Genomic DNA, 16,239 nt, shown 5'->3' with positions numbered 1-16,239 from the left:
ACTTCCCTAAAATAAAAAAATTGATTACAAAATAGTCTTATGAAAAAAAAGTGAATTAATAATTTTGTATAGGCATATGCATCATATAGTTTATATTAATAGCAAAACAAAGGATTTTAGTAGATCTAGATAGGGATGTCTAGCTAGGATTTTAAAATATGCATAAAAGTTAATTTTTTGTTCTATAGTTACCTTTTATATTTTATTTTTTTACTTCTTGCACACTTGTCCACTAAGTATTTATTCATGAGTCCAAACTCCCATCATAACACCTTTAGCATGTACACTCTTATAATACCTTGTATCTAAAAATATCTTCTATATTTATGCATATATAGATTCATTAAATCATATACACATGTGTAGCTACATAAATATTTTGACCTGAATACAAAATATAGGTTTCACATAGGAAAACTCCATACCATGCTACCATTAGACCCAAATATGGTCATGCATAAGATAAGAACAATACATATCACAATCAACAAAATATAACATATATATTTCAAAAGGACTAATGGAAAGCATGAGCAAAGGCAAGGGAGGGATTCAAAATTTGAATTCAGAGAAGGGTGAGATTCCTCTAGACTATTGGAATTGGAACCCTGGTCTACAGCACAAGCCATAGAAGAGGTACAGTTAGGGTACTTTTATAGGGGATTAGTCAAAGAATGTTGATGGGGACCCATATGCTCCCCCCAAAAAAGTGGTCAAGATTCCTTCGGTTCCCAATGTGGGTTAGTTAGCCAAATGGTCATCTCTTTTTTTGATCAAGCCCTTAGGTAAGTCATCTTTCTAGCCTATTAAGATTCTTGTTGAGATGGAGAAAGGTACTTGTGTCATTGCCATCCCAAATGAAATCATGGATCATAGCATTCGATCTATGGCTTCTACCTTGATTGGTAAATTTTTGGGGCCTAGACCAAATATAGATGATGTGAGGACTTTTATTAAGGAGAAATGGGCTCTTAAAGGCAAAGTTTTGGTCATGAAAATGGCAAAGGGTTTTCTATCATTTGAATTCACTTACATGGAAGACCTCTCTAACATTCTCTATGAAGGTCGATCGGCTATTGGTCGCTCCACTTTGGTCGCCCAGAAGTGGTCTTCTAAGTTAAACCTAAATGACTCATTCTTTGTTCAATCCCCTATGTGGAGAAATTTTGTCTATTGATCCAATCATAGCCTCTAAAAGATGTCTCAACTATGCTCACATCTGCATAGGGGTTAGGGAAGGCACAGACATGCCAGAAACTATGGCACTTTACTCCAAACTTGGAGTGCATGTTAAAAAACTGATCTATGAAATAGTGCCTTTTGCCTATTTCCTTTGTCTAAAGGCCAGTCATAAGGAAAATTAGTGCCCAAGGGTTATGAAGTAGAAATGTAAGGCTCCTACTACCTTTTCCAAAGCAAAGAAGAAATCCAACCCCACTAGCACTTCTATTAAGGGAGAGAAGAAATTGATTTGGAAATGCAAACTTGCTAAGTAGCCTAAGAACCAAGATGGTAGGGAGGTTAAGAAGAATTCCATTAGGTAGGATGGAGTTCAAGGTAATGAAAGTGGTAATGGTCCTACCCACTCTGACTCAAAAAAGCCAGACAAAGTCCAGAGTAGTGATATAGTGTCAAAGGAGCCTACAGTGAAGGGCCCAACTATTGATGCCATAGCTATGGTAGGAGACAATGTGCTAATAGAGAAAGAACCAAATGTAGGAAGGTAGGAGATCCCCCAATCAGAGATTGCAAGGGTCTCTAACTCAAAACCCTTGAATAATGGTGTTGTTGATCCCCTGAAAGAAAAGGATCACAATCAATGTGATGGATTCATTGGTGATGAGTCTAGTTAGGTGGGAATTCTTGTTGCTCCTCTAACAAATTTTCCAACATCCAAAGGTCTAGGGAAAAATATCTTAGAGCTTATTAATAATTCTTCTCTAGATCAGATCTCACAATGGGAAGATTAGATTGATAGCTACTCTCAAGATAGTAAAAATGGCTGGAGTTTGGTTTAAAAAAAGAAGAAGAATCATGACCACCCTCCATTGTCATGAGTGACAACCAAAAGAAAGATTAATGCTAATGTTGGGGTTAAACCTAAGACTATAGGAAGGAAAAATCTAAATTAGTTATTGCAAGAAGAGACCATAAAAAACTTGGCAGATGGGAGCTAGAGAACCATCAAGGAATACTCTGGAAGTAAGAAATGAAGATCATATCTTGGAATATAAGGGGCCTAAATGGGGCTTACAAATAGGAGATAGTTAGGAATATGATCACAGATCAAAGACCAAATATTTTATTGATTCAAGAAACCAAAATGAGAAAAGATATGGTAGGAAAGCTCTCTTTCAATAAAAGCATGAGTAGCGAGGCCATAGACTCAGAGGGAGCTATAGGAGGGGTGTTGATTCTGTATAATAACAAGGCTTATTAGATATCTATTACCTATAATGTAGGTAATGCCCTCCTATGCAAGGTGTCCCATATTCATAGGGATGATTCTTGGTTTATCTTAAATCTTTATGCTCCCAATTCTAAAAGGGAGAGAAAGGTCTTTTGGGCTAAGATTCTAGAGGTTATTAGCATCAATAACATAAATAAAGGATTATAATGGAGGATTTCAATTCCCCCCTCTCTGATGATGATAAATGTGTAGGGCTTGCCCCAGATTAGGAAAGTAAGTTAGACCTTTTGAACTTCATTAATAATTTGGCTTCTATGGATGTTGAACTCCTGGGGGGGCAGATTCATTTGGTCAAATAGGAGAGTTGGGGGGGAATGCATCCAAGTCTATCTTGATAGAGCCCTTATTTCCCCTATTTGGTTGCAAACCCACTCCTAAAAACTCTCCCTTCTCCCTAGAGTGGGATCGAACCACTCCCCCATATCACTCTTTGTTTTCCTTTAATGATCAAAAGGAATTTCCCTTTTTTATTCAAGAAAATGTGGATTTCGCACCTAGATTTGGAAACTAAGATTTCTTCATGGTGGAACATTGAGGTGGAAGGTACTACAATGTTTAGGGTAGCCCAAAAATTGAAGAATGTGAAAAGAATTATTAAAGTCTAGAACAAATCAGACTTTGGCCACATTTTCTAGGAAAAGGTTGAGAAGACTAATCAGCTAAGTATAGTTCAGGAAGAGATTCAAAAAGATGGATATAATGATTAGAATTGGCTGGAGGAAAGGTCTATTCTCTCTAACCTCCACAACATCATCTCTAGGGAAGAAATTTTTTGGAAACAGAGATCAAGAGTTAGTTAGCTTAAAGAAGAGGACTAGAACACCAAGTTCTTCCACTTATTTACTCTAAAGCATTAGGCCAATAAAAGGATTTCTAGCATCAAGAAAGGATAGACTTGTTATCTAAGGATGATGAGATAGTAGATGAAGCAATGCAATTTTTCTCTTTTCTTCTCACTAAGGATCCTTCTCTCTCAGTGCCTGATCAAGAGGAATTTTTTTCTACTATTCCTTCTCTGCTACAAGCCCACCACAACTCTATGTTGAAAGCTACCCATCCCTAGAGCAAATTTTTCAAGCTCTCAATTCTCTTTTGGGTGATAAGGCCCTTGGCCTGGATGGTTTCCCAACTTTCTTTTTCTAGGTCTATTGGGAGGTGGTCAAAGGGGACATTGTGAAGGCTATGCAAGAATTCTTTGGGGTTAGAAACCTTTTGAAAGAACTCAATGCAACTTTTCTAGTTCTCATACCAAAAATCCTAGGGGAAAATTTGATAGATAAGTTCAGGCCCATTAGTCTTTGCAACTCTTTCTAAAAAATCACATCCAAAGTCCTAACCACTAGGCTCCTCAGTGTTCTTCACCTAATTATCTCCCTACAACAAACTAGTTTTGTCCTAGGGAGACAAATTTTAGACTCTATTATCATGGTGTATGATGTGATTCACTCTCTTGAAGCTAGTAAGAAGGAAATTTTTCTACTCAAGCTACATATGTCTAAAGCTTATGATAGGGTGGATTGGAATTTTTTCATGACTATCCTCCAAGCTTTTGGTTTTGATACCTAGGTTTTTAAACTTATCCTTCATCTTGTATATTCCCCTTCTTTGTCTATTGTGGTAAATGGTTCCCCCCTCAAATTTCTTTTTCCTTTAGAGAGGGCTGAGATAGGGTGATCCCCTATCCCCTATTCTCTTCATCATTTTGGCTAAATGTTTGGGAAGGCTAATTATGAGAAAAAGATAGGACTAGATTCTACAAGGTCTCAAGCCTTTGTCTGGTCATTTTTCTTTCACCCACGAGCAATTTTTGGATGATACTATTCTGGGGGGAGATGCTATAGTCTAGGAGGCTAGAGTGTTTAAGGGTTTTCTGAATACTTACACTAGGGGTTCTAGCCAAGCTATTAACTAGGATAAGAGTTTGGTCTACTTCATCAATACTCTGCTGGAGAGATAGAGAAAAATTTCTCATATCTTGGGAAGTGGTATTGGGACCCTTCCAACAAGTTATCTTGGTATGCCTTTGGGGTCCAAACCCTCAGAATCTTTTTGGAACAACATCATTGATAGATTCAACAATAAATTAGCTAGCTGGAAATGTGCTACCCTTAACTAGGTAGGAAAATGTAATTTAGTGAAATTAATATTCCAAAATCTCCCCATTTATGCCTTAAGTTTCTTTGGGATTCTAGCTAAGCAAGCTAACAGAATGGAGAAGATTCAGAGGAGCTTTCTTTGGATAGGGGTTGAAGAGCACAAGAGATATCATATGTTTTCTTGGGACCATGTTTTCCTTCCCAAATGTTATGGGAGACTTGGTATTAGAAAAATTAGACACCTCAATAACGCCCTTTTAGCCAAACAGATTTGGCACATTTTTTAGAGCATTGGAGAATGGAGGGAAATCATGATTGAGAAATACTTGTGAAGGCAATCTCTTAGCTTTTTGCTTCATGAGACTGAGATTCCTCAAGGACCTTACATATGGAACAGGATCCTAAAGGAAAAATTCCTAGCTAAGTCCAAGGAAAAATGGAAAGTTGACAAAGGTGAAAATATCCTATTTTGAGAGGACAACTGGATGAGCTAGGGACATCTTACTGATCACCTTAATTACGGAAGATGGGCAGAGCCATGCATAAGAAGATATAGTCTAAAAGTCAGTGATTATAGAATTGGTCATAGATAGCAAGACCTATCTATGATATCCTTGAACCTTAATTCTTTAATGATTAGCTTGAATACTATTAGGAATAAGGTGTCTCAACCTTGGATAATTCCTATTCTTATTATTTGTTTTGTAAAATGTATTTCTTGCAAATAATGTTGATATTTCAGCATCTTGAATTGTGTATAAGGAGATCATAGCTAAAATGGTTATGACAGATTCCTGTGAAACATAAGAGCTATGTTAGGAAGATTCAATGATAGGTGAAGACATGTGGAAACTAATAAATTTGAGTACTATACACTCTACCCCAATAGTGGGGTTCAGGGCATCGCCCCAAAAAAAAAAATTTGGGGTTCCTGTTTTCTCAAAGAATGGTAAAACCCTAATATGGTTGCCTTTGGGAGGATCCCTAAAAGTGAAGCACATGTTATAAGCATTTTTAGGGTTGCGAAGAGGTGGATGTGAAAGAGTGTACTGTTGGTACTGTGAGTTGCTACTGGAGTCTTCTGTTGTGTCGTTGTTTAACTTGCATTGCAAGTGTATTGTAACCTTGTGTTGAAGATAATACATTGTGTAGGTTTTAGAGGGGTGGGGTTGTTTTACCAAAAGGTTTTTCCCCACCGAAAAATCTTTGTGTTATGTGTTTCTTTCTCTATCTATTTTCTTTATGCTTGCTTGGCTAAAATCTTCTTGTTTACATGATATTGAATTTGCAAGTGTAAAAGATTTTAATAGGATTTGCACCATACTTCTCTTAAGAGATTAGTGTAGGAAACTATTTATGCACCTAAGTTTCCTTACAAATACTATTTTCATTAATAACAAGGGATGAAGTCATTTGGGGAGATAACTCAAATGGGAATTACTCTATTGCCTCTAGGTATTTTTCATTGTGGGATAGAATGGAGAAACCCATATGGGCTAAGGCCTAGACTCCTAGCCTTACCCAAAAAATTAATATCTTCTTCTGGCTTCTACTCCAAGACAAAATCCTTACTTTGGATAATTTAGCTAAGAGAGGTCAAATTATCCCCAATCAGTTCATTTTATGTAAGCATGACTTGGAGATGGTTAATCACTTATTTATTCATCACCCCTATTCCTCCAAGGTTTGGAACCTTCTAACCAAGGACTTTGGGGTCAACTGGTGTCCCCCGGCTAACATCCAAGAATTCTTTAGCCAATGAGAGGGCTCACACTTTGGTATGATAACCTAGTTAATTTTCTCTTGGTCCTTTCTGCACTTTTGTTGGGGAATTTGGAAAGAGCAAAATAACTGAATTTTTAGAGACAAGGAATCCCCTGAGTTTGTTATTGCTGAGAAAATTGAAGGATTAATGAAGGAGAACTTTTCCATCTCAAAGGAAGGAAACATTGAAGAAGATGGTAATAATAGAGAAAGAAAAAAGGACAAGGACAAGAAAAGACAGGAGGCTAGGTGGTTTTCCCCCTGAAAATTGGTACAAAGCCAATTTTTATAGGGCTGCCAAAGGAAACCCTGGCCCTACTAGCAGTGGAGGCATCATTAGAAATAGCCATGGAGGAGGTGTTGTGGCTTTTTCCTACACTCTTGGACATCAAATGAATCATTTTACAAAAGCCAGTGTGGTTAGTCACATTGTTAAACTGGCCCTGGTTTCTAGGATTGAGAGCCTCTAGCTAGAGGGAGATTCTTTAAATATCATAAATTATCTAAATGGTCACTCTATGCCTTCTTGGACCATTTTGAATGTGATCAAGGAGTTAAAGTTTGACCTGGGTAAATTCAACAAGACCCATATCAGCCACGTATACAAGGAGACCAATTTAGTAGCTGATTAGTTCACAAATGAAGTGGTTTCCAAAAATTTGATGATGATGTGGCATGTCACCAACAACTTTCTAGTGGCAGTGAATGATTTACTTCTACTGGACTGCATCTAGGGAAGCACTAAAACAATCCAAAATTAATAATGGGAAGATTTACCAGATTGCACATCAGATTGGGAATTAATGAAAATCATGCAAAGCTCTTTTCAAACCATGATAGCATGTATGTATGGTATGCTTTATGGGTTGTCTTGTATACAATCATTAAAATTGATAAATTAAAAAAATGTTTTCGAATTTCACATTTTGAAGGAGGCCAAAGTATGTAAGAGAACTATCACCAGGTGGGGGCTTATTGAACCTAAGGAAATCATGGTAGGGGAGAGAAGTAGGAGGGAGCCATTGGGCGACACAAAGAACTAGAAGAAGAAACCAAAGGTTTGGCATAAGTTGGAAAAGGGCAGTGTCACAAGATTCCTAGAGAAGCTCCATGGATTTGAAGTGGGGATCACCAAGATAATGGTAGATTCCTAGAAAAATGGGAGAGTCAAAATTGATGGGGTCACCCACCATGTCAATGCATATTTGATACCCAAGGTTATGGAGATCCCACTAGAAGGGGGTGACTTCTTTAAAGACAAGAAAATGTTGACTAATGCTATCAAAAATTTTGTGAAGGATGAAGAAGAGAGGAAGAAACTCATCAAGGTGGAGAAGTATTATGTTATGGAGTCAATTAAAAAGCTTTGGAGGTATGTCTTAAGGGTTATCATTGAATATATCTCTAGATCCTAGATTTGATAGGATCAAAATGCATCATTTTGTTCTGCTTAATCATTTTAGGCATGGAATCAAAATCTCTTTTCATTTTTATCTTTTCACCTCCATGAGAAAGGGCATTAAAGGTTTTAAGAGAAAACCTACTACTAACCTATCCCTTCACGTGGGATTACTCCTCCTAGTCTATGAGTATCTAAAGACTCAAACTAGGGGAAAATCCCTTGGTGATACTGGGTGTGCATTTGAGGAAACTAGGAGTTTGGATTTAGAGGATGTGCATAGAATAAAATTGGAAGAAGAGGAAAATGCTTCCTCTAAAGTTAAAACCCCTAAGAAAGAAAGGAAAGTCACTCCTTCTACCCACATTCCTTGCAGAAAAATCCCTAGAAGCTTACCCCCCATTCCCCCTAAGTCTGAGATTTAGGAGGAGGAGGAAGATAAAGATGAAGAAGAAGATACCAAATCAAAGGAAGAGAAGAAGGGGGAGGATGATGAGAAGGAGGAGGAGAAGGGGAGGGAAAGTGAAAAGGAGGAGGAGGATTTAGCCAACATGCTAGGGAATCCCAAGAAAAGGAAAGCAGATGAGGCTTTACCACTGGAAGAAACCAATGACTAGATTCCTAAGACTCTTGGTCTTGGCCCCTCTATTTCTCCATCTGAGGGGAAGATAGAAGTTCTAGTGAAAGAGAGTGGGGAGGTGATAACAAAAACTAGGAGGAGGTCTTGGAGGAATTTTAATGCAAAAATTGTGAAATTGGGGATAATCAAGAAGTTGATGAATCTCCAAGTGATGGAAGACAATGATGGCAAAGCCCACTTTGATGAACTCATTGACCCTACACTAGTCATTATCTCAGATAATGTGAGGGAAATTGGGCTTAATCTTTTGAACAATGCAAAGAACAACATGATAGAAAATTTTCATTCTATCAAATGGTTGTTCCATTAAATTGAAGACCTTAAGGGGAACATAAGCAAGGAAGAAAGCCAAAGAATTAGCAGTGACCAAGGGTACAATGAAGAGAAGAGAATCCTAGATGGAAGCCAATAGCACTACAATGTCTAGGGACACAATGCTAACCAGGAGGAAAAAATCACCAAGGTTGAACAAAGAGTCCAAAGGATGGAGTTCTCCCATCAGAACTTAGCTAATCAGGTGATTGCTACATTGAACACCCCAAATGAGAAATTGACAGTCTGGGTGAATCACTAATGAGTGCTATATTTGGTGGGGAAAATATGGAGAAGGCCAACTTAGACATTGGGTAGGCTAAGGATGATTTGAAAGAAACCAAGGATCTGACAAATGCTCAGAACTAGGACTAGGAGGATGTGGACAACTAGAAGACCAATGAAGCTGTAGAGACCCTATAGGTTCTTGATAGGGAGAACTAATAGTTAGTGCTTTCTTTTTGTCTTGTCTTTTTCTAGTTTAGCTATTTTTTCTTTTTCCAGAGTAGCTAGTTTTTGTATCCTGGCCATGGGCCTATCATTTGGTTTGGCTTTTGATAGGCAGATGCATTATAGCTAGACTTTACTTAATATTTCTATTTCAAATATGTTGTAAAAACTTTTGGGTTTCAAGATCCCTAAAAAACTTGTTTTACTTAATCAGAAATAAAATATAACATATGAGATATATTTATGAGCTAATGAGGACACCACAACCAAGGCTAAGTCTTGATCACCTAAAAATTAAGCATCAACTGAAGGATAACAATAGATAACATATATCCAAAACTAAATACATATGATATACCAAAATATTTTAACATAATTTTTTAGTACCTAGAAAACAAGTTAAATGCATAACATACTATGAGAAATCACAAACTCAATAATCATACATTAGCACCCACTAGTCTACCATGAAAGCCAAACTAATCAAAAGAAGCAAACACAAGGTTAGAAACCCCCTCTTTCGTTTGTAGCTCCCATGTCCTTCTTTCTTCTCCAAATGATGTAGCTCCAACTTTCCTATAATGCACACAATATTGAAGCAAAGTCTATGATAGGGATAATGCCATGAGAATACTAGAAGTGTGATTTTAGTGTAAGAGCAAGAATGCAAAATGCAAAGAAGCTAGGGACTCAAAGACTCAAGAATTAGGACCTTCAAAGACCTAAGGACCAAAAATGAGAGGAAGAATGCTCATTTAATAATTGGCATGGAGGATGACAACATTGGATTTGTCACCCTTACATATGCGATGTGGCAAGAGATTCCTTTGAGAATCCATTACGCATATGACAAAAGATGCCAAATATAGGATTCTATGATGCATGAAAGTCAAACTTGGGTAAATGTGGAAGAGAATCTATGACACATCATATGACACCTCAAGCCCACCTAAAGCAAAGAATCTAAGACAAATAAGCCAAATAGGGACATGCATAAGAGAATAAGAATATTTGATTATGACATATCTTATCCAAGTGTCAAAGGAGAATCCGCAAGGTGTCATATCCAAGTGTCACTATGATGCAATATTTTATGGAATATTTAAATTAAAAATCCTTTTATTCCACAAAGTAAGAATTAGTAGAAAATGGAATTAATGATGGAAAATGGAACTTAGGAAATCGCAAATTTCCATGGTTTGTAAATGATTAATCAATTAACTAATAAAATTAATTAATTGAGGACAATAATTAAAAATAATAATTAGTAAGCACAATAGAATTAAATTATGGGTTATTTAATCCTATAGAGAAAATTAGTAAATGATTGGCCAAATTGATTAAATGAATATGACCATATCCTTTAATGAAAATGTGATTATGATATAGATCAAATGAGATGATGACAAGTAGACCAAAGCCATGGTTAGATTGACTAATTGAAGTTGATAACATGCCAAGGACACATGACATGAATTGATTGATATGGAACATTTAACTGACATTGCAAATGCTATAGGATCAAGGTTGATTGATAAGGTTGATCATAATAACATCAAAAAACATCATCAATATTATTAAAATGGTTGATAATGCCATGATTTGACATTGAAAGTCTCAACAATGTCAAAGATCTGATGACATAAATGTTAGTTTGACCTAGCACTGAGAGCCGTGATAGTACTAAGGTTAGATTGATAAGATTGATAGGTTGGTAGGTTTCCAAGGCAATGAAAGCCACAACAATACCTAGGAATGGACAAATAATTATTGATTTGAGATGTTTGATATGTTTTGTGATGATTAGGACTGATTCTGAGTGATTACGAGTTGATTTGGGGTGATTTTGAGTTGATATGAAATTGTTTTGAGTTGATATGAAATGATTTTGAGTTGATATGAAATGGTTTTGAGTTGATATGAAATTGATGTGAAAAAGGATACAAATGATGAAATATGATTGATTTTGGCCAAAAGATCAAAGTTAGTAGAATGAGAAAATGAGATAAATTAGTATGAAGAAGTGATGAAACCATAGATGTGAACCATTTTTGAGCATCTAAAATTTCATGAATATAAAAATAGTATGGATAGTCAAGATGAAATCTAAGCATACAAGCCAATGATAATCATCCAATATTCCTATCTCTATACTAATTGAATTTCAATGATATGCTAGAAAGCTATATCATTGTTACTAGAGAAAGAACAACAATATAAGAATAATTTATTATCATAATATATTATATCTATACATTAATACAACAAAACTATCTAGTATACTTTGTTTGCATCAGTGATAACAATGCCAACAAAATTGTGACAATTTCCCCCTTTGGGATTTATAACTTTTTAACAAAAATACTTTTAAAACTTCAAATAGTCAAAACAACACAAAAATGTCCTTTTAGTTAGATAAATAGGTTTAATTATTTCCCATGCATTTTCTTCCCTTTCTTTTAACAATGGGAAAGGTCCAAAAAAAATCATTTTCTAAATAAAGTAAAAATTATAGACTTCAAAATTAAAAATTTAGCTTTTCTATAATAGAAGACTCTTCTTCCAAGAATCCATAGTAGAATTCATCAAGGAACTCATGTTATCATGAATAACCAACATATCAAATTATGATGACCAATCTAGATAGTGAAACTAGAAATTATAATCCTTTGCATTGGAAATAATTCTAAACAGATATTCTGACTAGGCCTTAAACATTTACTTCACTAACCAAAAAATTATAACCACATCCTCTATCTATTTCTCAGCAAAAGATAGCTTACCTCAATCTTACAGGTGGACTTCCCAATAATGTATAGTGGAGAGGGGTGAAATATCATATGATAGTAGGAGAAGTCTTAAACAAGTTGTACAGAGGTTGGTTGTTGATAGAGATTGGTAGAAACTTGTGTGGCATATGACTAGAAAATGGAATTTGTATGATAAGGAATGGTTGTTTAGAAGTGACGACCGAAAGAATCAATAAATTTTTAGATCATCCAATATATTATATTAGTTCTTTCATAGTCCTTTATATCACAAGATGGGGCAAGAATAACAAATCATTGCAATTCGATATGTGAATTTGCACACATACAAACATCAAATTTTATAGATTTTAATAATAGTTCACCACCCCCAAGTTGGGAAATACAAATGATATTATGAGATACAATAATTACTTCAGAGTTACATAGACATTAGACATCATCTGAGCATGTACATAGTTGTTTCCATTGAAATAGATTGGAAAATCTCTCACACATAAGATCTAAACACTTGGATAATATTTCCAATGATAGAATGGGGTGTATCTAAACCAAAAAATTGCAACAAGTAGAGTAGGGAGGCTCTTCCACATTTGGAACTATGCACAAATTCCTCAACATTCAACCTCAACAAATACAATAACAAGTTAAAATCCAATCCATGATGAATTACAATACCCAATCATCTCCTTATAAACACCTCCAAGAAGAATCTATAGATTTACAATAGGCCAATAATATTAATTATTTTATTACTTTATTAATTTGGGCCCCATGTATTTATTAATTAAAATAATTAATTAAAGGCCCTTTATTATTTTATTTTATTTTTGGGACCAATTAATTATTTTATTTTATTATCACAATAAAATTGGGGACATCAAAAATATTCACTATCCAAAGATTGTATGTCCCCAATAAATCTATAATTGAATGAAAATTCATCATCTCTAAGGTCCCAAACCAATTGTATAGGCACTAGGTAGAATGAGTGAACTAGCATCAAACATTCATTGTCTCGCACTATTGATAAACTTCTATTATGTCACTCTTACATAAATATTGTCATGTATGTAGTCACCAAAATCCCAAAGACACCAATCTTGAAATGCATCAATGTTATCCTTCATGATCACCACTTAAGGATAGACTTCATAATCAAATAGTGGTAGAAATTGTTCCCACAAATGATTACTGATAATGCCTCCAGCTCTAGGTTCATGATTCCATTTATGTGTCTCCAAGTCATTACCCATACACTCTAGAGGAATTTTTTCCTTTCTCTCCTTTAACACATTAATAGTATGATGGAGGATGCTCTCCTTAGTACCAAAAAACACAATTGAAAGTAGAGAAATCACAACAATTTGTGAGAACAAAATATGAGCTTCTTATTATTTCCACAATTTTACAATTACAAAAGTCAATGTTACAATATGAAAAATCACATGGATACCTTCCTTACAATAATCTGCAAGATAGAATTGTGACTACCACCTAGAACTACCCTAGACAACCTATGGTCCATCCTTATATAGGCATTTTCCACCACCTAAGAAAGTTCTAGTTATTTATTCTCTCTCTCTCTTGAGTTCAAAAAACCTCAAATTATTTAATTTTATTATGCTTAATTACTTAGAATGAATTGAAGATAATTAATAAATTATATTTTTGGATGAACCAACTTCTAGAGACACCAAATTACGATTAGTTGAACCAATTGGCCATTATAACCCCTTTTTAAAAAATGGTAGTTCCTAGTCTACAATGAATGATTGACCAAGTGTCCATTAACCAAGGTTTCACCTTAATTTTGGATTCATTTAGGCCTTCATCATTGAGCTTCAAATTTCTCCTCTAGCAAGTTGATATATCTAAGATGAACATCCATAAATGAAATTTAAATATTTTGAGCTTACATGGCCAGCTTACTATAAATAGAAATCTTCCACATACAACAATTGTTCACTAAAGTAACCCTTATTGAAAAGACAAAAATAGAAATAGAAATAATTTTGAGTGATGAAAGAATGCACTTACATCCAAGACTCTCCTACACTAGACACCTAAGGTAATTTGAGAAGTGACCATGTCATGTCTCTGTTTTTCTAAAGAAAACCAAGATGATTATCCTCCTACCTTGTTAGCCATGAGGAATTTTCTACTAGTTACCATTTCCATTTTACCAGATATTCTTCGTATGCTATTTTTTTTTTAACTTTTTCCAATATGACTATCTAGTATCTACCCAATCTCCTTGTAGCTAAAGTAGTTTTCAAAATGCTCCGCTACACTTTTGTGACCTCATCTTCAATACCATCTTCATGATATTTTATCACATATAATATTTTAAATATTGGTTAAATATTTAGGTGAGTGTGAAATTCAACTCATATGAATTTCCTAAATCATGATTCTATTGGAAATATTCAAGAGTATGCTATGTTACTAAGAGGGGAGGGATGAATTCGTAAGTTCTAAAATTTCTACACCAATTTTAATTTTGAATCCAATAAATAATTTGACAATTGATTTATCACATCTGATGTAATTGCATGCATGTAAAAATGAAAATATAAAAGCATCCACAACACTTGAACACAATGATTTGGTGATCCAGAAACCTTCCAAATAGAAAGTAAAACTATGATGGGGATGATACCCACAAAAATTCAATACTGCAGCATAAAGTTGGCCTATTAAAGCTTACATTGATCACTTCTAATGATCTTCCTTGTTAGGAGCAATTAGGAATGCTAAGTCCACCTTGTTAGAGTTTTTACAAATACACAATGAAGAATACACTCTATTAAGATATTTAAGAAAGACTGCTAAGTCTACCTTGTGAAAGGATTTTGACTGGTTCACCTATTAGGATGAAATAGTAGATCTCTGACTTACAACTTGATTTTTGATAGAGATTTCTTGATTTTACTGATCACCTTTCTATGGTAGATTTGTCACTGCCACTCCTTATGCTAATATAGAATTCATAGATCTTTATCTACTGCTTATATTCACATTCTTGTACTTGCATTGCATACATACTGCATTCCATATATACTACCTTTGATATGATATAATGCATCACATATATATACCAATCCAATTTACAAAATTACAAAGTCAGCCATCATACAAGTTAACACAAATATGACAAAGTCAGCCCAAATGAAGATACTCAAGTTCTGAACATTGACTTGGTGAAGTTCTGATACTTGGCATCCACTATCACTACTTGGCATCATCATGCACTTGGTAGACATAGAAGCTCAGTCCATACTAATCACTTTAGAATAGTCTTGAACTCAATTTACATAGGTGACTCAGTAGATACTGTGTAACTTGGCATAAACTGAATCACTCGTTAAACACATAAGCTCAGTTTACACTAGCTTTTCATTACATGAATTGCAAACTCACTAGAAGCTATAATGCTTGGTAACCAATAAACTAATCAAGTTGAACTGCTAGACTGAATCTACTTGATTTGAACTGTTGGGCTTCACACTAACTAAATACATTTGGTAACCATTGAAATGCTTGGTAGCTATTCGAATTAGTCCAAAAAACTTGGTAGCAATTGTAGAGCTTGGTGACTACTGAATAACATGGTAAACACCATAGACAATTCAATAAGCTTAGTAGCCATACAAAATCTGAATAAGTGTGTGTGTCACTAATAACAAACTTAATTGATATGTCAACAATCTCCCCCTTTGGCATTAGTGACAAAAACACTTATCAACCAAAATCTTATATACATCACCATGTGATACTAGCTTGGTAGAATATAATGCTTTGAGATTTTTCAAAAGTTATCTTTGTAAGGTATAGTATACATCATTTTATTATATGCATTCTCCTCATAGCATGTTCTTCCCCCATAATATGTGTCTCCATAATAATCTCCCTCTTTTTGACAATAATGCCAAAGATTTATTCAGAACTTATCTACATGGAGACACCAATATGAGATAAAAAAAATTAGAATGTATCTTTAGAATAAGTGTCAAGGTTTTATTCTAGTTTTCTTGCAAAATCTTCCATGCATGTAGAGAAATTTGTACTTTTGTAGAGAGTTCTATCATGTGATCTGCAATAGAGAAGTTGTTGTCATGGGTCAAGGTTTTTAAGTAAACAATATGTTTCTACATTGTATCCATGATAGGAAGAATCATACTCTAAATATCAATCAGTGATGACTAGATCCTTGTGTTGGTCTGACTTTTTCTGCAGTAAAAAATTCTTCAGTTAAACCATAGAAAAGTCAGAAGTTCTATGTCTAAGTGAAGTATAAGGTTTTGGATAAACCATCTATAAGAAATATTCGCCTTGTA

This window comes from Cupressus sempervirens, chromosome 7 (assembly GCF_028749045.1).
Source record: "Cupressus sempervirens isolate cs-2001-9-10 chromosome 7, ASM2874904v1, whole genome shotgun sequence".
Classification (NCBI taxonomy): Eukaryota; Viridiplantae; Streptophyta; class Pinopsida; order Cupressales; family Cupressaceae; genus Cupressus; species Cupressus sempervirens.
The sequence above is the reverse complement of the archived record's forward strand: the minus strand, read 5'-3'. Positions refer to the sequence as shown.